Genomic DNA, 25,247 nt, shown 5'->3' with positions numbered 1-25,247 from the left:
AGTTAAAGATCATAACGGTAAGTTTTGATGCATATCTTTCTAGGCCTTTTGAAATAGTTATGCACACATACAGATTTGCTTAAAAAGTAAAACTCCTGTATGAGTTAGGGGAGGCCAAGCTACTAAATGTAGGCCCGAAACGTAATGGCGCCAAACACAACAGTTTATTTTTCTCTCACACGGCAGTCCAGGGTCGCTGCTGCAGGTGGGGATTGGGGCGGGGCTGTTTCCAGTCCTCGGTGTCTTCTACCTGCAGCTCTGAGATTGCAGCTCTACTCACATTCTGTTGCCGAGAACATGACCACCAGGCACAGCAAACTGAGTGTGTCAGAAGGAAGGATGGGGTTAGAAATATAATCCACTGTGTGCCCAGGAAGAACGTACTTTGTCAGTGGTCTTTGTGTGCACGTTATTTTTACTGTTTAGCAATCTGGTTTTTTTTTCCCTCCCACATACTAGTAGTACATTGTGACTATCTTTTCATGTCATTGAATATAGATCGCAATCTGTTTTTTAATGGCAGTAGATTATTTCATTGAACAGATGGGATGAATTATAATTTAACATGCTCACGTTGGTAGTTTTGTTTTGTTTTTTGCTAGCGTTAGCAATGCTGAAGTGAATATCCTTGATAAGAAAATTGTTTGCCTAGGTCATATTGTTAGAAGTAGAATTTGATGGGTCAGAAGGTAAGCCCATTTTTAAGGTTCTGATACACATTTCCGTATTGGTCTCCAGATTGACTGCGTTCGGTATCCATTTTTGTTTGGTGTGATAGTCATTTTCTTATTGTTTTAAATATGTTTTTCATTTGTATTTTGATCGCCATTTCTTTATTGCCAGAGAAGTTTTTGTTTAGTTCCAGTGAGATCTATCAGTCTTTTCCTTTTTTAGACTTCTGTTTTTGGTGTTTTATCCCTAGATTATAAAAGTAACTATATTTCCTTCTACATGTTTGTGTTTTTATTCTTCATATTTACATTTCTGGTCCTCCTGGAGATGATTTTGCATGTAGAATCTGATTTATTCTTTGCCAAGTGATTGATCAGTAGTAGTCCCAGTAGAATTAACTTTTAAAAATACATAGGATTGTGTGAATATATATAAGACTATTATGAAGTATTTTAAATTATCCTTATATGATAGGATAGTGATAAGGATGAAATAAGGTAGAAAGTTTTCAGTTCTGGGCCCTTTGAAGTAGAGGGAGCCACATTGCCTCAAACAAAAGGCAGCATCTCTAAGCATTAATGCTGTATCATGGAGCCACTGACGCCCCTTTCGTTGACCCGGAGGGTGTGGTGTGATTTAGATTCAGAAAATCTCCTCCATACTCCTAGCTGGTCCCCAGTTAGAGGTTTATTATCTAATTACACAAGGCTCTATTTGGCTGCTATTTCCTGGGCTCTTGGTGCCATCTCACACTGAGTCACGGGTGAAGTGAGTCTGCCTGCGAGGCTGAGTGCTGAGTGCAGCGATAATAGATTCTTTTTTAGTGGAAATTGAGAGCATGATAACTTTAGGGACTGTGTTTTTAATGAGCGCTTTATATCACTTCAATTCCTTTAACTTGTGTGACTATTAAAGTTACTATTAAAAATAACCAAAGTCCTTGAGCCTCGCTAGACGCTTTATTAACTTTCTCCTTCAACTCTACAGAACGTGCTTTGAGCAAGTCTGTATCTGTGCAGCAACTGCAAGGTCTCCGAAAGAAGAAGGGACACCTTGCTTGCTTGCTTGCTGTACTTCACGTAATCAGTGGTCATGCTCCGGTTTTGTGAGCAACAGGAAAACAAAACTTTTGAATGCTGGTCTAGGGTCACTGGAACCGCCCAACCAGCCTCCCAAGCTCAAAGTTCGTATTTGTTAAGGTTCCTTGGGTTACAGGGACAGAAACTAATTCTAACTTCATCAAAAGAAGTTATTTGTTAAAGTGATTTATTGAAAGGATTCTTGGGGAGCTTGCAGTCTTGAATGAATTGCTGCACAGCTAGACTTGGGGCAGGGGCAGGAATCTAGGGCCTTGGGCAGTGGGAGCTTCTGAAACCTTCTCTTGCGTCTTTCATTATGGTGACACAGCTCTGACCATGTCTTCACTCAGGCCTCAGATTCCCCAGAATCAGATTTGCTTGGTGAATGGGAGGACAGAGTCATATGTCATAGATTGACTCATAATAATTTGCTGTTACTGGGCTGTTTTTGAACCAAAAAAGCAGTTTCTTATGCTTCAACTTGACAGCACAGACATGGCTTTTCGGGCTCTTCTAAGTGTCAGGAGAACTGTGGGGTGGTGAGCCTCCCCAGCTGACGTCTACTGCATATTCTTTTGATCTTCTCAACCGCACGGATCTTGATTTCTTCATGTACTTTTCCATTTTGCTATAAACCCTCAGAAAAACTCCAAACCTGGATCAGCTTCCCCATGCAGGGATGCTAAATACTGCTGGGAAGAGTGACACAACTCAGGAGATGGCCCTCTTCCCCTTGTCATTGGAGAACGGGAGATTTTCCCAGTCGTGACCCTCCTGTAAGGCATCTGCGGTCGTGTGGGTCCTTTCCGGTCACTGATAATTCCGCATTTCACTGCAGGCTGTGTTACTGTTCTAGCCTAAAAGTATGGTATAGCTACTGAATGGAGAGATTACTACTTCATCCTAGTTCATACTAATTGAAAGCTTCTATTTGTTGTCCCCACCCCCACCCAGCCCCCGAAGGAGAGATTCCTTTTCAACCATGGAGTTCAGACCATTAAAGCCATGTGTTTTGAATAGAGACAACCTTCAGATTGGCTTCAGGATAGAAACTTTCAGATAAACAAATGGAACCATCTCCTGGCTGCCATTTTGCTTCATTTCGTTTGAAACATTCTCCTTGGCTGACTTAACGGCTTTTGAGATTTACTTTTCATTGAAATCATGTATTTGGATTCCATCAGTGGGGAAAAAAAAATTTGTTTCATGTGTAAATAGGCTATTCTAATACAAAATAAGCTTCAGAGTCCTTTGTACAGCCCAAGTGAGTTATACCTTATTTGTGCCACAGATGAAACAAATCAATTGTGGCAAGTACATTTGTGGAAACCACAAGACTCTGAAGTGAAGGCAGTTTATTGCCATGATTTACAAAGTAATAGCTATCTAGCAATTTCTTTTGGGTAGGAGAAATAAAAATTTGATACCACTATCTTTGCCTTTGTTTGACTGTTAAATTTACTTAAAATTCTGTGTCTTCCCACGTACTCATCTTCCCCCATACACGTACCTGCAAGCACGCACACAATCCTGGATTTTCTTAGTGCTTTATTACAAATACCATCACTAAGAAAGAGCTCTTCAAATGGGGGAACAGTGTTAATGGTAGTGGGTAATATCAAATTTTGAGATTTCTTTTAAGAATTTGTTTGTTATATTCAGAAACACAGTGAAAGGTAAATGATCGATGGCTGAAATAGTAAATCAGTATCTTGGAGGCAACATGATGAAGTGGAAAGAGCTGGGCTTTGGAATCAGCCAGACTTGGACTTTGAATCCCGCATATAATCAATCCCTTTGAGTCTCTGTTTCTCTTTCTGTAAAGTGAGACTGACTGCTGCCATTCAGGATTAATGTCATGTACTTTGAGCCCCTGGCACGTAGTAGATATGCAGATAATAAGATGCAGCAGTTATTATTCTGAAATAATTTATGAAAGCTAAAACAAATGGCTTGGTTTATTTTATTCTGATTGGTGGTCCTAGAAAGCACATATCATCTTTCCCTTGTTTTTACCCTTCAAGAAAAATTGGGTTATCCATATGGGTTTAGCAGCTTTGCTGATGTTGTACAGCTAGTTTAGAACCGGTGCTTAACTTAGACCAATTTCCACTTTTATCTTTGGACCTAAGTAAAGTTCTATTTAAAGATTATCAAGTTAAAAAATAATAATAGTAATAAAAGGAAACAGTGTAAACTAAAGCCACCACAGATGAATGACATTGGCGTCACTCGCCTAGTTGGTTTCTGCTGATCCTACATTGCAGGGAATCAGGAGCCCTCTCTTCCTGTCCTAGCACTGGGAGGCCCTCCAGCACCTTCTGGCCCTTGACCATCTGGTTTACAGTGATTTGTATGGCAGTGCTAAGTTGGCTGCCTGTGTCCACCAGTGGTAGACTTGAGTTTCACATTGCCTTCTGAGACACTTTGATTGAAAGATTCGCCGGTGGTTTAATACCGACTTTTCAAGGGAAAAACCAAACAAACTACTGCATTAAATTCAAACATTGAATCTAAGATGAAACCAACTTCATAAACATTAAAATGTGAAACAGAACGTACACATCCAGCACTTGGATGGCACTGTGCTTAAGTGGAATAAGTCAGACAGAGAAAGACAAACACTGTATGATGTCACTTGTGTGGAATGTAAAAATTACAGCAAACTAGTGAATAACACAAGAAGCAGATTCACAGAACAAACTAGTGGTTACCAGTGGGGAGAGGGAAGGTGGGCGGGGCAAGATAGGGATGGGAAGGGAGGGAAAGGGTTATAGGATTATATGAAATCATGTTTGTGAAACTTCTGGAAATTGTAAAGCACTATAGAATTAAAAGAGTCTTTCATTCAATTAAAAATGTATGCATCCAGGAAATATGTAATTTGAAGAACCCGTTAGTGAGTCCTTTTTTGTGTCGATACAATTAAGGTCTCCCAAACCTGTCTTCTGCATCCATGCCTCAGGATCATCAGTGGTTCCCCTGAAAGGGCCTGGGTGAAAACCAGGTCAAGATTTAATTGGGCCACAGTCTCTTAGACAAAGCTTGGACTGAGCACCTGTCCGGGCCAGTACGGATAACTTACAGGTTCTCTTTCTTCTGCTTTGTGTAGCTTTCTCCACTCACTTTGTTTTCTAGGGCAGTTTTAGGTTCACAGCAAAATTAAGAGGGAGGGAATTTCCCATGTACCCCTTGCCCCTGACATGCATAGCCTCCCCCCTTATCCACACCCCCACCACAGTCCACTCTTTTTTGTAAACTGTTTCTGTCATTCTCATCCCTCACTCGGTGGTGGGAGGTAAGAAATGAATGTTATGTAGAGAAAAGGCAATATGCAAAAGAAATGAATATTTTATCCGTATTTACTCTGCATTGTTGATTGTATGTGTTCTGCCTGTTCTGGAGCTGCCTAGCAACCTCTAGTCCCGAGTGAACCATTTTAGGAAGTAGCCTACATATAAACCCCGCATTAAAATATAAAAGAAGATCAGGTGGAAAACCTGATGCCAGTGTTGTGAACTCCGTCTCTTGCCTGTTTGTATTTATTGGTGAACACAAGTGTATGTATGACCTTTGCTGTATGATCAAAAAACCTTTTTGTGGCTTATCAGGAATGTTTCGGTTTTTTCCCCCTTAAATTAAAAAAATAAACTGTGTACCATACCTATACTTGGTTATTGAATTTCCAGCAAGTATTTTGTTTCTAAATGAAGAAGTTGAAAGTGTAAGAATGCGTGAGGTAGAAACGTTTGATTGTATGAGGGACACTTGGGAGGTAGCAATTCAGAAGATTCTTAATGGCTGCATTTTTATCTTTGTCCTTGGCTTGAACTTAAATTGCGGGAAACTCGGGTCAGAACTTGAGGGGTCACGGTTCTTTGGAAAGGTTTGTTCTTACCCTCTGTGGGATGTGGATCACCTGTCTGACCCGTGGTCGGTGGGGTGGTGTATGTATACACATCAGGGTTCTTTTTCAACCTGGCCTTAAAGACATCCAATGTGTAATTAAGGGTTTCTTCTGTGTTTTAAATTTTGACTTATCATTTGTATGTGCTTACAGAGTGTTTTTTCCCTTGTAAACAAGCTGTAAAGGGAAAAAAGGGGCATCTGTGACTCTGAGTATCAAGGATTTTGTTGTCGGGCATTTAAACCCAGTTAATGTAGATCAATAAATTCCTGCGCAAAATATGATTGAAATCTCCCTGTAATGATTTTATAAGTAAGTTATCATCCTTCATTTTTGGAGTCCACATAGGTTTTTGAAACTTAGCTGTCTTCTCCTTGCATACTCAGTTAAAAGTGAGCAGCCTGGCTCACTCACTGGGAGGGAGGGTAGTCGAATTATTTGGGAGGATGACTCCGCCACAAACCATATACTTTATAAAACCACAGTTGGAAAACTCTTGTTTATAGTTATAGTCGGTTACTATTGCTGATTTCTGATGTCTGCGGATTTGGCCGATGAGATAACTGCACAAAGTTCGTAAAATCTTAAGTGAAAACTTTTCTGCAGTTGGAGATGTCAGATGAGAACAGTAGCTAGAGCAGAGATAGGGACGCTTTCCCGGGTCCTCGTTTCCCCTGCTCAGGAGAGAAGCCCCAACTTGGCTTAAGGGGGAGGGGGAGGGAGTGGGGGGAGCACGCTAGAGAGAAGCTGCTTTCTGTGTAGCTTGAGATCTGTGCTGTCAAGTTATGCCTCCAAAGATTGAGGTTACTGAGAAGAAATCAATTGAGGGAATGCACATTTAAGTTCCGTCACGAAACTTTGGTAAAAGGTTTAGGAGACATGGAGACGATCAGCTCCTTTATCTGCACCTGGGAAGATTTTAGTTTTTTTTTTTTTTTTTAATGTAAGGATAAAGAGACACTTGATATTAGCTGTGAGTTCCAACAACACCCTGTAAGGATAGGTGCTTGTAACAGTAGATTTACCTGACTTAAGATAGCTTGATTAACTGTTCTAAAACCTATGTGAATTTATTTATTTATTTGTGTAGCCAGAACAATTTTTTAAAGAGCAAAGTAGGAGGACTCGCACTGCCTGTTTTCAGGATTCACTGTAAAGCCACAGTGATCAAGACAGTGTGGCCTCAGGAAAAGGATAAATTGAACAGTAATAGAACAGTGGGATAAACAGTCTAGGAGTAGACCCATAGACAAAGGTGCAAAGATACTGCAGTGGAGAAATGTTAGTCTTTTCAACAAGCAGTGCTGGGCAATTGGACATTCATATGCAAAAAAAAAAAGAGAGAGGGGAAAGAACGTCAACCTGTATCTTAGACTTTATATAAAAATCCAAATGGATCATAGATCTAAATTTTTAAACTATACAACTTCTAGACGGAAACACAGGTGACACTCTTGATGGTTACATGAGCACTGTGTTCTCTGCCATATTTGGTGGGTCATGTGCTGTTAGGTTGTTAAATTAGTACTGGTGATTGTTACCCGTGTGCCAGGGGTATGTTTTGCACCTGGGCAACAGAATGGGAATTTTTTTGTTTTAAAAAGGCAATTGCTCCAGATTTTTCTTTCTTACATACATAGACACAAAATTTTGCCATCTGTTTATGGGAAAATACTGTTTTAATTTCTTTTTGTTGCTAATTTTCAACCTTTGCCCATCAGAATAGTAAGAAAGTATCCTCAGAAAAAGATATTCTCTGTTCTTGGAGCCATCCACAGTTGAAGGTAGGGATGCCAGCTTGTAGCTGGGACCAAGGCTTTTTTTTTTCTCCCAGACAAAGCGATAACATGGTGTTAGTGCTTTTTGTTAGTGGTAGAAGACCTCAAGGATGCACAGATCACGCATCATTCAAAACGTCACTGTCCCATTAACTCACCCCTTTGGCTCTCTGGAACATGAGGCAGAGGAGGAGACTAGCCGGGAGGCTGTCCTAAAGTGTCATGTTTGATGATGCAGCTAATTACTATAAATCAAAGAAAGCACCATTGTTTTGTCTCTTAAGTCTCTGAGTTTGGCCAAATCTCATTGGACTCCAATTCGTGATACTAGTGCTGAAAGGTAAGAGCGACAGGAGGGCACCCTGTGCCCTCGGCCATGAAAAAAAAATCAAATAGTTAAGTTTAAGTGTTGGAAATGTGAATTTTTCACCTTTCAGTTCTCATAAACTGAAGCTACTGTTGCCATAGCAATGATGTTCCGCCTACATAAAATTTGTGTTGGAGACAGTCTTTTCTTAAACACAGTTTTTAAAACTATAAAATGAGTAAGTGTAGGCATCATGGCCCTGAAATATCTCTTCAAATGGGAGAAAGGTGATTTGTGTTGAATAATTCCATGAGTGGAAACATGAAAACTCGATCACAAATCTCAATTGATTTCATGGGTAGGAATATATAAATTCGAATACAAGTCTAACTAAATGAGATACATCTCATTGGAAACAACAGTTGAGAAATTAAAATAACATAAATGCCAGTAAGCAGCATGATGCTGCTCCAGCAAGATGCTTTTGATTGCCGTGGGCTCTGAAATAGGTATATTTTTTTTTCCTGCTAAACTACTTATAAAATGATTATAGAGAAAATCACATTTGAAAGTGGTAAGTTAATGCTTTGAATCTATTTAGCATATGTGTATGTTTTCCTAAGTTCCTAACATATTGAGGATTTAAAAAATGACACATCTAAGAAACCAGCTGTTACCATATTGACAATCTTGTTGTATTATGATTTAGTTTTATTTTTTAAATACGCTTTTTTTGGGTTATTTGTATTTATTATTTATTTTTTACTTCATAATGATCAAGTTATTACTTCATTTTGTCCTTCTATAGGTATTTCATAGTCCTAAGAACCTATGAAGAGAAATGTTGAAACCTCTTAGAATCACAAGGTTTATACCTGGAAGTAATCTTAGGGACCATTCTGCCCAACTTTCTCATATTATTGATTGAGGAGCTGATACTTGGAGGCTGAGGTGATGCCTGTGTTATGCCTCATGTGGCAGAGCTGACACCTAAATTACACGGTCCCCAGCCTCCTAGCCTTTCATCTGCATGATGCTGTGTCCTTGTTCGTTCCTTCCAAGCTAGAGTGCCACTCGGTTGTATTTTTATTGATCTTCACAATAGATTTATGCATGTAAACAGACGTCTACACGTGGCCATCTCTGTTGGACTTGGGCAGAAGTAAAAGAATTCTTAACAAGCAATTCAAATTACAAGGAAACTACAGCTAGTTTTCATAATTATTTTGTAATGAGAGAAGTTTTATCGAGTGACCTTGAATATGTGTCATTTAAAAACATTTGACTCCCAGTAAGAAAATAATCAGCAAACTGGTAGGAAATGTGGGTAAAAGATGGGAACAGTGAAAGTCAGTTCACATTAAAAGAAGTACAAATAGCCACTAAAAAAGTACCAGCTGGAATGAGCTATCTTACTCAGCTATCAGATTGGCAACGACTTAAGTGTGGTGATACCTTGTTTAATTAGTGAAAGCAGAGGGGAATAGTCATTCTCTCTTACTACCTATGGGAATAGTCAAATATAAAATACTCACACTCTCTGATCCATCAATTCTGTAACTGCAGTTTTGTCCTACAAATATAATGTTAATATGAAGTTGAACTTTCATGCAGTTTATAACAGTGTGCAAAGATGGTTACTTAAGTTTTGTTTTTATCCATACACACACACAAAAGCAAAAACTGGTAATTACTCAAGTATCTTTTAATAATGAACTAGGTATATAAATTATAGAACAGTAGGAAATAATAGAATGTATGTAGCAGTAGATCTGTATGTGCCATCCAGGATTTATTAAGACAGGAAAAAAGGCAAGTTTCAGAGCTGTTTGTGTACCAATAAAGATGTACGTGTTTATGCTCTTTCGATTTAAAAATTCTGGTAGGATACAAACGAAAATGTGAATAATAGTGAGTTCTGCTGGGTTTTATTGGGGTGTTTTTGGGGGGGTTGGGGAGGTAATTAGATGTGTTTGTTTATTTATTTATTTTAATGGCGGTACTGGGGACTGAACCCAGGACCTCGTGCATGCCAGGCACACACACTACCACTGAGCTATACCCTCCCCCCCCATTGGATTTTGATGTGAAATATCGAGGATAGAGCAGAGGAGACTTCCTTTTCACTTTAAATCCTTTTGTATTTTGAAAAAAGAAAAAAAAATATATATATATGTATATATATACACACACTATACAATATGTTGTTTTTGTTGAAAGTTTTTTTAAACAGTTAAGATGTGTTTATTAAAATGATTTTGCTTAGTAACTGCAACTGAGGAAGTCTTCCCTTATTTTGAAATAATTTTGAAAAGCTTGTTCTTGATTTCCTTATCACTTAATTTCTCTTAAAGAAAAAGTATTTAGTTCCAAGATTCAATTAAAGTCATTGCGATTCAACCAGAAAAGTTTCAAAACCATTAGGATTTTACCCCAGTCAGACTTTAACACCCTAGACTTTGTTCAGGAGGATAGATTTCCAAGAAATACATGTTATCAGATATAAAGGTAATTATATTCTTTGATTCTGTAATTCCATTTCTAGGTCTAGATGCTAAGGAATTAAAAATTTTATATCTTTATAATAGTAGAAAATGACTGTAATATAAATGTCTAGCAGTTGACTCCTGTTGACTAACCATGAGATAAGACTGTTACGTAGCCTTTACAAATACTGAACACAGATACTGTGAAGATACTTGTTAACTAATTTATGAATTAATGTTAAGTAAACAAAAATGCATACAAAATAGTATCAGTGGTTAAAATGCTTTTCAAGTACATTTGAGGTACCAGACATACATGGTAGAAACCGGATTTCCTATTGTATCATCTCTAGACATTGCCTCTGTTTGATAGAAAAACACTTGAGGGTGAGGGAAGTTAATATTATCATATGGATGAGCTTTGTTTGGAAACTCCAGTGTTAAAGTCCATCAGCTCCCACTCCAACCCATCCATTCACTCACAGCGCTGTGCTGCCCCTCGGGAAGAAGTTTTGCATTCATATTTTGGTAATATGGCTTAAACACAGACCTAGAACAAATAATTTAAAAATTTGTATGGAAACACAAAAGACCCCAAATAGCCAAAACAATGTTAAGAAGGAAGAACAGAGCTGGAGAAACCAAGCTTCCTGACTTCAGACTATATTACAAAGCTACAATAATCAAAATGGCACCATAAAAACAGACACATAGCTCAATGGAACAGGATAGAAAGCCCAGAAATAAATCCATGCACTTATGGTCAATTAATCTATGACAAAGGAAGCAAGAATATACAATGGAGAAAAGACAGTCTCTTCAATGAGTGGTGCTGGAAAAACTGGACAGCTTACCTGTAAAAAACTGAAATAGAACGTTCTCTAACACCATATACAAAAACAAACTCAAAATGGATTAAAGACCTAAATGTAAGACTGGATACTATACAACTCCTGGAGGAAAACAGGCAGAACACTCTTTGACGTAAATCGCAGCAGTATTTTTTTGGATCCATCTCTTAAAGGAAATATTCCTGATTTTAAAGCACACCAGCAGTAGGTCTGGAGCCTCTCTAAACTCCAGGATGCTTCCCGCCATCTCACTGCCAATTTCTAGTTGAGAATAATCAGACTTGTACTATAGCATTTGTATTCTTTTATAGTTGTAATTTATAAGTACATTTGTAATTTGAAGGATAATTAATAATAAATGATTTTCCTACTCCAAAGTGCTTGATTTGTTTTTCTGGCAATAGGAATATTTGCTGCCATTGTAAATTTTCCATGAGTTAGACAACACAGATGATCAGTTTCTGTGTGACTGTTGCTCACCTTTGTGATGTAACTCCAGAGCTCTGTAGGCCCTGGCTTTGAAAGGAGAGACTCATTCATTATGGACTTGAGCCTGTAACGGTGTTGTCATCGTTTCCAAACTCCAGCACGCAGCTCCTGGTCTGCGGCAATTAGGTTCTGGAGCCACTGAGCACTGCATCCCACCCCACCCCACCTCCAGCCCCCAGGGCCTGAACCACCCTCACCTCATCTGGCTGTCTCCTTGGTCCTTTACAACAGTGTGCTGCCCGAAGTATTATCGCGTCCTTTGTGCACCTGTGACATGAAAAAAGTAGAGGAGGCGCTGCTAGCAAAGCACATATTTATAAAAGTGTAACACAGGTGTTGGTTTGATTTTCATTCCTACCTTACATTTTGTTCAGAATTCATTATTCCCCAGGTGAATGCTGCAGAGAGAGCCGAAATGTCAGACTGTTCCCATCATTACCTGAAGACTTATTCAGAGATTATTTAATTTTAGGCCAGCGTACTCAGTTTCTAGAAAAACAAGGAAATGAAGACATGGAGACAGATCACGACAGCACGGCCTCCATGAAGTGGGGTGGGGCCTCTGAAGGGGCGGGGCTCCATGAACTGGGGGCGGGGCTTCTGTGAAGTGGGCGATTGGTAGGACGCTTTACCACGCTTTCCAAGTGGGGGATTTTATTCTTAATTCTCATCAAGTTATAAGGTCCTTGTAATGAAACAAATTGTGATGATGATGTACAAAGGTAGTGTGGAGCCTGCTCACCCCTGTTGGGTGAGATAGTGACAGGGTTGTCCTGGCTGACGCATGTCTGTCCTGAGCAGAGTGTGGTAGAACTCCAGTTTCCTCCCTATCTCTGCGTCATCAATCTTCATCTGCTTCACTGGGGGCTACTTTCTCCCCAGAGGCAGTGTGGGCTAAAATGTGATGATGTCTGTTAATTGCTTTCTTCAAAAATGGAAAAAAGAAAAAGTAGTAGTAGAATGATTTATAGTGAGTGGTGGTGTATGTTAGTCTAATTAGTTAAAATCTAGAAATCCATGTATAATCTTATTTCTCTTGGTTTATTCTTTTGGGGAATAGAAACCAAATAGAGGAATGAAGGGAAAATCTTTGTTTTAGTTGCAGACACAGTGGGCTTTTGCCGTAGGTAACAGGCAAGTTAACTTCAGAGTAGTTGAGATTGAGTCTCTTATTTGTAACAGAATAGTAATATTTTTTGTGTGTGAAAGAAATTCAGAAAAAAAAAATAATTAGAATGAGGTAGAAGGTATCTTGATAAATGTATATCAAAATATGGCATTTATTTAAGCAAAAGTCTTTCAGACTCCTCCCCCATGTAGTTAATGTTTTCCTTAGTTTTATGCTACACCAGAGTTTTATGCAGTATACCCATGATTTTTTTAGAGCTTGGAAGTGCCAGAGGAAGCAAGCAAATCTCAAGCTGTCAGGTTTGAGATTGATTTATTATGTGTGTCTGCTCTTTAAGTCTAAAAGGGCTTAACAGCTGAATATAGATTTTAAATCACTGTTGGGATTTAAATTTTTACTCTGAAAGACTAGGTCATTTGACAGTAATCAAGGGCATTTTCATTCTCAAGACTGTTTTGCAGGCCCCGCAGAAAGCACCTCCCTCGGCCCGTGAGGGGCGTCATTCTCCAGGCTAAGATGCACTAACTCTGTGGTAATTCACATCCAAAAATAATAAAACACCAGGGGTGGGGCTTGTTTTGTAGACTAATCCAGAAAGTGAGTTTTAAATTGGCAACACGCAGGTACAGAACAGTTGAGCCAGGTACTGAGGATTAAGGGTATTCAGAATGTATGTTGTGTTACTACTTCTGATGCGCAAAATTTTTTTCCACCTGAAATTTGATTTTAGAAAATCATCAATATGAAGGCTGATTATTTGGAGGAAAAATTTTTGGCACTGATTATTGCAATTCTATTTTCAAAGCCACATGCAATACAATGATGATTTAAAATACATTGATTACATGAGATTTTTAAATTAAATGACTGATTAGATGCAATATACATGTTTTTACTCTAAATCTATGTTTATATAATCTCTGTGTTTTCTTTTTAAAAATAAAAAGAGAAAGATTTTTCTGGCTGTGCTTCTTATTCACTTTGGCTCTTCAACAAACATCAGCAAGAACATTCAAAGTTGGGCTCATTAGAGACCAAACAAGTCAGACCCCTCTGGTGTAGAGCTGGGGGATCTATTTTTCAAGGACTCCACAGATGATTACAGTACGCAGACAGGCTTCCAATCCACTATTCTAAAGTTTGTGAGTTGCATGTTGAAAGGCAGGTAGTTGAGAGAAATCTTTGGGGTATCTTGTAGTAATTTTAAACAGAGAAACATCAACTTAGGTCTTGAATATTCTGTAAAACATCAGATTGAAAAGAACACTTCCCTCTCTAATAAACGTTCACTGTTTACCTGAGATGACCCGAATTAAACATAACCAAATAAAAGGAGGCAGAACATTTGATAGCTACAGACCAGTACTGGCACGAGTTAGACTTGAATGAGGCTTAGATCATCAAGCAGGTTAAATTTAGCACTGAGCTAAGGTTAAAGTGTATTATATTTTGCTGTTGTAAAAATTACCGCAAACTTTGTGCCTTAAAACAACACAGATTTATTACCTTGCAGTTCTGTAGGTCAGGCGTCTGACCCAGGTGTTACTGGGCTAACGCCAAGGTATGGGCAGAGCTGTGTTCCTTTCCGGAAGCTCTTGGGTGGAGTCAGCTTCTAGAGGCTCTCCTGTTCCTTGGTTCGTGGTCTCTCTTCTCCTTCTTCAAAGCCTTCAGTGTTGCATTTCTCCAAGCCTTCTTGCATGGTCACCGCCCCTCTGACTCTTCTGCCTCCCTCTTCCGTTTTAAGGGCCATTGTGATTACATTGGGCCACCCAGATAATCCAGAACAGTCTTTCCATCTTATCTCCCCATTTTATTTACTTACTTTTATTGAAGTATAGTTGATTTACAATGTTAGTTTCAGGTGTACAGCAAAGTGATTCAGATATAGGTAGGTAGGTAGGTAGGTAGGTAGATAGATAGACAGAATTTTTCAGATTCTTTTCCACTATAGGTTATTATAAGATATTGAGTTAGTTTCCTGTGTAGGTCCTTGTTGGGTATCTATTTTAGATATGTTAATCCCAAACTCCTAATTTATCCCTCCCCCACTTCCCCTTTGGTAACCATAAGTTTGTTTTCTGTGTCTGTGAGTTTATTTGTTTTATAAATAAGTTCATTTGTATCATTTTTCTTAGAGTTCACATATAAGCAATATATGATATTTGTCTTTCTCTGTCTGACTTCACTTAGTATGATAATCTCTAGGTCCATCTATGTTGCTACAAATGGCATTTGTTTCATTCTTTTTTATGGTTGAGTAATATTCCATTGTATATGTATACCACAACTTCTTTATTCATCTGTTGATGGACACTTTAAATTGCTTCCAAGTCTTGGCTATTGTAAATAGTTCTGCTATGAACATTGGGGTGCATGTATCTTTTCAAGTAGAGTTTCCTTTAGATATATGCCCAGGAGTGAAATTGCTGGATCATGTGGTAACTCTGTTTTTAGTTTTTAAAGGAAACTCCATACTGTTCTCCTTAGTGGCTGCACCAGTTTACATTGCCACCAACAGTATAGGTGGGTTGCACACCCTCTCCAGCATTTATTTATAGACTTTTTGATGATGGCCAGTCTAATCAGGACCTCACTGTAGCTTTGGTTTAATTTCTCTAATAATTAATGATGTTCGAGCATCTTTTCTTGTGCCTGTTGGCCATCTGGCTGTATTTTTTGGAGAAATGTCTGTTCAGAGCTTCTGCCCATTTTTTGATTGGGTTGTTTATTTTCTTGATATTGACCTGTATGAGCTGTTTATATATTTTGGAAATTAATCCCATGTTGTTCACATCATTTGCAAATATTTTCTCCCATTCCGTAAGTTGTCTTTTCCTTTTGTTTATGGTTTACTTTGCTGTACAAAAGCTTTTAAGTTTAATTAGATCTCATTTGTTTATTTTTGCTTTTATTTCCGTTACTCTAGGAGACTGATCCAAAAAAAATATTGCTGCCAGGGTGGGAGGGGTGTATAGCTCAGTGGTAAAGTGCATGCTTAGCATGTGTGAGGTCCTGGAGTTAATCCCCAGTACCTACATTTTATAAATAAATAAATAAACAAACCTAATCTCCCCCTCTCCAAAAAATACCAAAAACAAAAAAAATTATTGCTGAAATTTATGTCAAAGAGTGTTCTGCCTGTTTTCCTCTAGGAGTTTTATAGTATCCTGGTCTTACATTTAGGTCTTTAATCCATTTTGAGTTTATTTTTGCATATAGTGTTAGAGGATGTTCTAATTTCATTTTGTTTACATGTAGCTGTCCAATTTTCCCACCACCACTTGGGAAGAGACTGTCTTCATGCCATTGTGTATTCCTGCCTCCTTTGTCCTGGATTAATTGACCATAAGTGTGTGGGTTTATTTCTGGGTTTTGTGTCCTGTCCCACTGTCTGTGTGTCTGTCTTTGTGCCAGTACCATACTGTTTTGCTTGTAGTATAGTCTGAAATCAGGAAGTGTGATTTCTCCAGCTCTGTTCTTCTTCCCCGAGATTGCTTTGACTATTCTGAGTCTTTCATGTTTCCATACAAATTAAAAAAATTTTTTGTTCCAGCTCTGTGAAAAATGTTATTGGAAGTTGATGGGGACTGCATTGAATCTGTCTATTGCCTTGGGCAGCATGGCCATTTTAACAATATTGATTCTTTCAGTCCAACAACACAATCCATCTTTACATCTGTTTGTGTCTTCAGTCTTGTTCATCAGTGTCTTGAAAGTTGCTTAGGTGGGCTTATTTCTAGGCATTTCATTCTTTTTGCTGCGATGGTAAATGTGATTGATTCCTTAATTTCTCTTTCTGATATTTCATTCTTGGTGTATAGAAATGCAACAGGTTTCTGTGTCTTAAATTTGTATCCTGCAACTTTTTATCTCCCCATTTTAACCACATCTGCAAAATTCCTTTGGCCAGGTGAGGTGGTAAGGTAGCAGTAATCACAGGTTCTGGGGACGAGGACATGGACTTCTTGGAGGGGGAGCGGTATCCTGCCTACCTCCTGCAGTGCCACAGTGCCTGGCAAATAGCTAATATTGAGTGATTTCTAACATTTTTAGTGTTATCGTCATCATCGTCACTACCGTTAATGATAGGATTACTCATCCCTATCATTTCAATTGTAACATTAGTTTCGCAGTGCTGCTGAAAGTTGTATCTTCATTCAGGGCTCTACCGGATCTATTTGGCAGAGATGTCAGTCTGATAATATAAGTAATTTGCCATTATTTAACTTTAGATGGCATGTTAGTTTTTAGAAGTACTCAAGAAGAAAAATTATGAAAAATTATGCAAAAATATTTTTTCCAGATAGTAATATATGACAGTCATTAGAATATAAAGTTATATGTGCCACTTTATAATTAATGACTTGCAAATAAGAGAGCTGGTAACAACTTATTCTCTTCCTAATATATTTCCACTGTATCTGGTTGGGGAGAGACTATGTATTATATAATTTGCTTTATATTTTAGGGTTTAAGTAGTTTTTTTGTAACAACAAATCATTATATTTGTAAAAGGCAGCAAAAAAAATTGTGCTGTTGGCTTGCTACTTATTTTTTTAAATCTTTAGACTTATTTATATACCAATTAAAGCCCTGAAAGTACACTCGAACAGGAGTTAATATGTGTGCCTAAAATGTTAAGTTTTTTGTTTGGCCAGATGAGGGCACTTTTTCTTTACATTTCTGGAGTTTGAGCTGTGAAGCAGATTTGTTTTTCCCCATCCAAGCTGTTACTTACTTTCTGTTATTATTGCCAGTGAGAGAAATAGTTTTGACATTTTTAATGTTTTGATTGTGTTGTGTTCTTACAGGTTGATCTTTCCCCAAAAGGAAAAGCTTCAATTTCTTGCAGTTTTTATATATGGAAACTTTAAAATGAATGACAATTTCTATGGTACAGGGTGGTTTTAAGAAGTATATATATACATGATTTGTAATTTTGCTTCTAATTAGTAAGAGAAGTTAAAATTTACTTGTAACCTGATTTGAGTACTCTGCCCATCACAGATGCAGTAACATTAGCAAGGCTCTTCTTCTTATCAAATTTCTTAATGCCTACTTTATATTCAATCAGTGTCACCTTGCATCTCCATCAAAATCATTTGGAAGTTAGGGAGAGGAAATAAAATACCAGAAATATTTTGTCTTAAAACAAACCGCAAAACCAAAATAAATAAATAAGTAGATAGACCACAATCTGACACCTACAAGTAAAATATCAGATATGGCACATTTAACTTCTTCATTTGCAGTGCTGGCTGTCAAGGGCTTGGTCGAGTTGAGCAGGATAAAGCTTCTAAGGTTATGTGTGATAGTACAAAAAACATTAGACTGCAGCTACTTGGTGTTGATGTGAATAATCTAAGGAGAAAACCAAAGAAGAATAATGTTGAGGATTATTTTAAAGGGCCCCCATAACAAAGCTCTTGTCATTTCACTGTAGATAAACAAAACACATTTATGACCTTTTTTTGAAAGTTAAATTTCTAAACAGCAGTGAGACAGAGAGCTGTTGCTTATTAATGTTTGAAAAACACTAACGAAAATTAGTCATCAAAACTTGATTGACTTGAAGGAGATTCAAAAGAGGGGAAGCCAGCTAGGCAGAATCCGAAGAGCAGGTTTGTTTAAACTTGTGCATGATTTTAAGTCGTGAGAAGGAATGAATTATTTTTAAAATATATGTCTAACAAGATGAGTGTGCATAATACCTCCCTGGAATAGTTTTTTAAAAAGCTGCTCACAAGTGACCCGGGGCTGGGGGGGAGGTGTCAGCTGAGTGAGCCAGCACCTTAGTGTCCCCTGTGGCTGCCAGGCGGCGCTGCGATCACCGATCACCGTTATCACAGCCCTTCTTCGGGGGCACCAGCTGTGCTGCAGGCGCTTCTCGGTCACTTACTTTCAACATCCCCAGGAGCCATGTATCATTCCCATTTCAAAGATGAGGAAATTTAGGCTCAGAGACATGTGTTCACAGTGCCACAGGAACTAGCAAATAGTGAATTCTCAGGCCAAAATTGAGGTCATGAAGATTGAAGACAGTTTAAATTTAGGAGAAATGTCACCAAGAAGGGCTTTGGGTTAAAGGATGGAGTTCCCAGTCAGCTCTGTCTCAAGAGGCCATCTGCTGGTGTGTCGAGGAATAGCAGCTGGGCTGCCTGGTTGCCTGCAAGGCTGGGTTTGTCGCGGCCCCAACAGCACAGCAAGCGCACCTGGTGCCACGTGATGGACTGGTGTTCTCAGTCCCTCGGGGAGAAAAAAAGAGTCCCCTAGTGTTTAACTATCAGCCATCTTTTGTTTATTGTTTTTTAATCCAGGAGGTTACTAAGGGAACGGAAAGGAAGTAGTGACTTCTCACTTTATTTCTGTCCCCTTTTTGTTTCATAAATTTTGGTAGCAGTCTTTTGCCTTGACCATACCAAGACACAGACTGTTTGAATAGTAAGCCAAACTTCTTTCTTCCTGTCAGTCCTCTTTAGCAAATAGTCAGTATTTTAAATCAGAAAGACTATAGATCTTTAATAAGAGTTAAATTTTTTTCTGTTACATTAAACATTCATCGAGAGCCTTCTGCATGGCAGCCACTCTGCTTGGCATATTGGATTCGGATGTAAGACATGACGGTGCCCTTGCTGTTGGTTTACAGCCTAGGGCGGGCTCTCAGGAAGCACCCCAGTCGTCACGCGGAAGTGGGATAAGGACTGTGACCGTGGGCAGGGCGCCCAGCCCAGGCAGGAGAGGGGCAGGACGACCTCATCACGGGAGATGTGATGTTTGAGCCAAATCCACAGGGGATTTCTCAGATAGGTAACCGAGAGGGAGGAAGGGCTGGTTTTGTTAAAGGGAAGGTGTTTGTTTTGGATATTTGGGGTGCAGCACCTAGGTTTTGAAGTATATGCTTGGTTCTTTGAAAATGTGGGAGTGGAATTTTTTAAGGATTTTTTTAGTCTGGAGATAAATATTGGAGTAATTTGAATAGAAATGCCAGAAAAGGTCGACTAGAGATAGAATAAGATAGAAAAAGAGTGGAGGAAACCAGGGAGTGAATGCCTGAAAAGGTCAGAGAGGTTCCTGGAACCTCAAAGTCAGGAGACAAAACAGTGCTTCAGGAAGAGGTGGTTATGGGGTCAGCGGAGGGCAGGTTATGTGGTGCGTCTGAGTCGAGGAGGATGAGTCAGGCACTGGGTGTGATTAGGAGACCAGTTACTTAAACATGAGTAATGTCGTGCAAGGTTAGATTTCAGGTAATATTTTAAAGATATGCCTAAGATGTGTGTTCATTTCTAAGCCTTGGGAGAGGGCATTCAGGGGCCTCTTTGAAACAGTGGACATATGTAGATGGCATGCCTTTATTTTATTCCCTGCCCATCATCCTCTTTCTTCTGAGAATCTAACCTGTATTTTCCTTGGAAAATATGTCCGTCCTTGCTCACAGGCCTGGTCTTGTCCTGTATTTGATGCGGACCTGACCTCAGGAGAGCGCACGTGATGGGACTGGGCCCTTTGATGTTTCCGATGCTCTGGAGGAAGAGAATCTCTTTTGTTGGATTTGAAGCTGTGAAGGGGTCAGCCTGGAGCTGTCCTCGTGGGCTGAGTATCTCTGAGACCTGGGGAGGGGCCAAAGGGGAAGGACAGGGCAGAGCCAGGTGAGGCGCTTAGACCGACATGCTCACCTTGCTATCATGTGATTTGTGTCTCTGGATCCACTCCTGGACTTTTCCATTTTTTGAATCAATAAATTCCTTTCTTTTGCTTAAGTTATTTTGAATTGGATTTTCTGTCATTTGAGGCTCAAAGAATCTCTCACTCCTCTAAATACTATGTTATGTATTTTTAAAGTCTGCAGATGACTCAGGGACTTAACAGATCTGAGGCCCACTGGACAGAGTTAAATGCTTCTGCTTTACTCGGTTAGATTATCAGCAGTACGATTTGCCCCACAAATCTTGATCCAGTATTGTTAATTAATTAATGATCATTCTTGGTACAATTTGATCTTTATTACAAACATACATGTAACACCTGGTTATTTATTATAGTTGAGGGGAGGCGATATTTTTATTAATGCTTTTTTGATTAATCAAGGGTTAACCCCGTTTATCCCCTTCAGCTTCTTTCAGCAGGGTTATCCTTTTCAAAATGTTGGGATTCCAATTTATTCATTATCTGTCTCTTTAGACTTATAGATATTCTTGCCAACCATAAATCTTAGATCTAGGAATCAGACCATAAACCTTGAAAGCAACGTAATTTGCCAAAGGCCCCATAAAATAAACTATGAATTCATCCCTGACTCCAGCTAAGTTAAGTAACTTGGAAAAAAAAAGGAAAATGGTTTTGCTAATTTTGTCGTTAGGAGTAACTTCCAATTCAGTAGAAAATGATGGGTATTTTAAAATTTAATTTAGTAAAAACTATTTACTGGAAGGTACCATTAAAAATAATAGGGCAGTTGGAAAGTACTTGCTATGATAATAAGATTTCTGAGGGTATTATGACATCTGCCCTCTGGTTTATTAGTGAGGCTGCTCATAGGGTAATTATTTCTTTCTGGGAACTTCCCTGCAATGAACGTAACTTGTTTGGGTTCTATAGAACAAGAAAATTAATAATCACCTGTGGATAACAGAGTATGTGTCTGAATTTAATATGCTAAATTTACTGTTTTCTATAGAAAGAGACATTTCATAAAGGAATAATAACTAATTTTCTAATTAGGTAGAAGAAAAGGAATAAGAGTAAAAAGTTTAGATTGAAATTGAGTTGTATTTCCTATACTCTGATCATATGTTCCATGAAATTGGTCTAGTGTTCTCAGCCTCTGTGCTCTTTTTCTTTATTCTGTATCTAAAATACCATTTATAAATTAGTATTGAGCTATATAATTTATGAATTAGCACTAATTCATGTATGAAGTCCTGTATTCTAATGCAACTCACACTCAGGAAGCTTTTTTGGACACTGTAGTCAGACTTGATCGCTTCCCACTTATTCCCTTTCTTCCTTCCCTTTCTCTCTCCCTGCATTTGTGCAGAATTTTTATTTTATTCCTACTACATGCTTTAGGCATTATGTTAAGTGCTGTAAGGGCAAAGAAGAACAATGTGCCATTCCTGCCCTCTGGTGGTTGAAAGAAACATTGCAAACAAGTGATTGTAAGCGTGTGTGCTAGGAATCTCACCAGCCTTGGCATCATCCATTTCTTTCATTCCCGCTGCGTTTATTCCTTCCCTGAGTTATCAGTCATGTGATGAGCACCTTCTATATGACGGTCTTTATCAGCACCTTGTCTGGTGTAGTAGCACTCTGGCCTTCAGTAGCAACAGTTTACATAGGTGAGGTCTTAAACAAATGGATTTCCAAAAGCATGCTTTCAGCATGCCTAGATCTGACTCTTTGACCCCATATTTGGGTTGCAAGGTGTTTTCCTTTCTGTATCTAACATTTCTAGGCCTGCTGAGCTTCAGACTGGTTGTACCCTTGATGGGTGACAAATGGAGATGCATTGTATCTTAGTTCTCTGCTGCCTAACAAGTTACGTCAAAACTTGGCAGCTCAAAACAAGAAACATTTAGTATCTCAAAGTTTCTGTGAGTCAGGAATTACGGAAGTGGCTTAGCCGGGTTGTTCTGGTAGGGGAATGCAGTCAAGATGTTGGTCAGCGCTGCAGTCACCTGAAGGCATGTCTGGGGTTAACTCAAGGGCGAACAGGAGAGAGGCCACAGTGTCTTCAGGGACCTCACCTTAGAAGTCAAGCAAGAGGGCTGCCTAGGGCTTGACTATCAGGAGGCGAGGATCGCTGGGGACCACCTTGTCTGTTGGCTACCACGTATCATAACCCTGCTTTCGTGGGCAGTGAATTTGGGCCCATATGAAGAAGACACTAGTAGATCTTCAAATGGAAGTATTGTAGAGTGAAAGAAGGGGTTGAAACATTAGACCAACTCGTCTTCACTTTAATTTCATTCTTCGTTCATTCACCTCATTCATGACGCATTCCCCTAGGAGAATGCCGGTAAATTCTCAGTGCTCCCAAGCTAACGCTTTTAAAGGAGCACTTCAAGAAGAAGGAAAAAAATGGTAATAGAAATGAGTTTTATGAGAACATACTTTTATGAGGTGAGGCTGGGGCATTTTCATTTGTTTAAGCTGTGATCTATTTCAGTTTCTGTTTCTGTGCCACTCAGCGGTGAGAAGCATTTCTTCAGAGAGAGTGCTTAGTGACGGCTGCTTGTTTTTCAAAGATTCTTTGTCAGATTACTTCCATGCTTTAATATGAGCAGTGTGTGCCGTTTGTGGTCTGCAACCTGCAGAACACTGCTCGTATCACCAAGGTCATGATGAAAAATGGCAGAAATACGTTTGATCGGGTAGTAAGGAAAGTGTGGCCACCTCGTGCAGGTACAGCTTTAAACATCGCTAGGCCTTTAAGCACGTTGTGAACAGAGCTGAGAATTCGTTGTCTGGAATGGAATTTTACTTTAGTATTAAGAACATCAGGACTTTGAAGGAAAAGTCAAATTGCCCTCCTCTCTGCTCCCTTCTCCCCAAGTAATTTTCCTCCTCTTTTTTCAGTCTTAATACATTTTTTTTCATAAGTGAAATGTTTTCAGGTTGGTATGTTCATTTTGAAAGTACAACAGTGCCACTTTCAGCCTTGGAAGTGGATGAGAAAGAAAAATATAGGAGGATATAAACAATTTAAAATATTAAAGTTGTATTGATCTGGTTTTCATGTAATGATTTCAATATCATTTCAGAAACAAGTCGTACTAGAAATGATATTCCTGGCTCTCCAGTTTTGTTGATGCTTCTGGTGATAGCCAACCTAGAATAAATATTTCCATGGAATAACTATAATATCTTTGCAGATATGACTTATGAAGTTAATATATTAATAAGTTTGTAATCCTGAAAGGCAAAGGGAGAGATTGTAATCATATTATATCTTGAGATTATTTCCTTTGGAACTTATTTCATTGACTGTATTCATTTCTTATGAGCTTAATGTATTCATTTCTTATTTTATCTTGTAAATGTTTATTTATACTTTTATTTATGTGTAAAGGCATTGTGTAATCTTAGTGGTGAGATAAATTTAAAGCAGAGTCCTTTCACTGAACAAATATGTACTGGGCTTCTATTAAATACCGAGGCCTCTGGTGGTTTCTGGGGCCACAGTCATGAACAAAACGGGCGCTACCACTGAATTTTTGTAGCTCCAAGTGTAAAGGAGATGGAAATTGAACAAATAACCACGCAGGTAAATACGTAAGCATATTTTAAAAGATTTAAGCTGAAACAAGACAGATGAGTAGGGGGAGTTAGTTTGCAGGGAAGATCCGAAGGGTCTGAAAGCAGCCAGAGCGCCTGGAGGAGTGGGTCAGGCAGGGAGCCTCCCGGCCGGGGCAGGGCCTCCCAGAGCAGAGCCCCGTTGCCCAGTTAAGGCCTTGGCATTTTTTTCCAGGCGCAGGGTTGGGGTGGGGGGTTGGCAGCTGTTGAAGATTTTAAACAGGGGAATGGCATTTTATTTTTTGCTCTGACTGCCGGGTGAGGAGTTAAATGATGTGAGTAGAAAAAGGAGAATAGCTAAGAAGCAGCTGCTTTTGTCCCCAGGAGGAAAGGTGGGGGTGAGTTAAGGGAATATCAGCAGAGACGGGGGAAGAGTCGCTGGACAGGGAATTTGTTGCATTTCACAGGAGTAATTTCTGGTTTTGTGACTTATATGCAGTTGGGTGGAAGTTCCATGTTTTAAAATGAGAAAAATGGTTGGTTCTTTTGGAGGGTGGGGCAAAGTGGGGAGTTGGGGAGAAGCTGTGTATTGAAGGCTGGAGATCAAGGTATTGGTTTGGGGTGAAGGGCAGGTTTGAGGTGGTGGTGGGAAAGCCAAGTGGAGATTTCAGGCAGAGAGTCGGGGATACGAGCCTGGAACTCAGGAGTGGGTTAGAGAAATGAATTTGGCAGATGTCAACATATTCATGCTAGTTAGGCCAGTAAACAGACTACAGAACATGTTCTTCAGTCTTGTCTGGACGCATGGTAGGGCTAGGATGCGTAACTGCTGAAGTTTCATTGACATGAAAAATAACTGCTTTCTGAATAATAAAGAAAAATCGGGAATGTTGCGTAGAAAAGGGGCTTTAAGAAAGAGCCAGAACTTTCCTTTCATTAGAGCTTCTTGTGACTTAATGCCCCCCTTTCTTTTCTTGATCTCATTCTCAAGGAATTTGATTACTTGCTCCTCTGTGCTTTTCCAAAGACATCAATCCGTTTTCTTATTAAATCTTGAGATCTGGTTACAACATGTTGATTCCCGGTTTCCCCTTGTAGCGTGTTTTTTTAGAAATTACTAATCAACTCAGTCTTACTCTTAGCGTCATTTTTTCCGTAGCTTTTCTGAAGCTTCATAGTGCCTTTGTGGCAGAAAGAATGGAAGTGCGCAATGGAACCGTCACCCTGAGCTGTTTTGTTTATTCTGTCTCATTTTAGAGTGATCTCGAAATCCTCCGTTCTGTTAGACAGTTGTAGGAAACACTTAGCTCTGTTTTG

The 25,247-nt window shown here is 39.1% G+C and overlaps 1 protein-coding gene across 13 annotated transcripts in view; it reads left to right on the top strand.

Annotated features, from left to right (window-relative positions):
- PLEKHA5 (pleckstrin homology domain containing A5) overlaps window positions 1-25,247 on the top strand; it is a 211,408-nt gene that overhangs the window by 43,240 nt on the left and 142,921 nt on the right. The window lies entirely within an intron of this gene.

The sequence above is a fragment of the Camelus ferus genome, chromosome 34 (genome assembly GCF_009834535.1).
Source record: "Camelus ferus isolate YT-003-E chromosome 34, BCGSAC_Cfer_1.0, whole genome shotgun sequence".
Classification (NCBI taxonomy): Eukaryota; Metazoa; Chordata; class Mammalia; order Artiodactyla; family Camelidae; genus Camelus; species Camelus ferus.
Note: the sequence above shows the minus strand (reverse complement) of the source record. Positions and strands in the feature narration are given on the sequence as shown.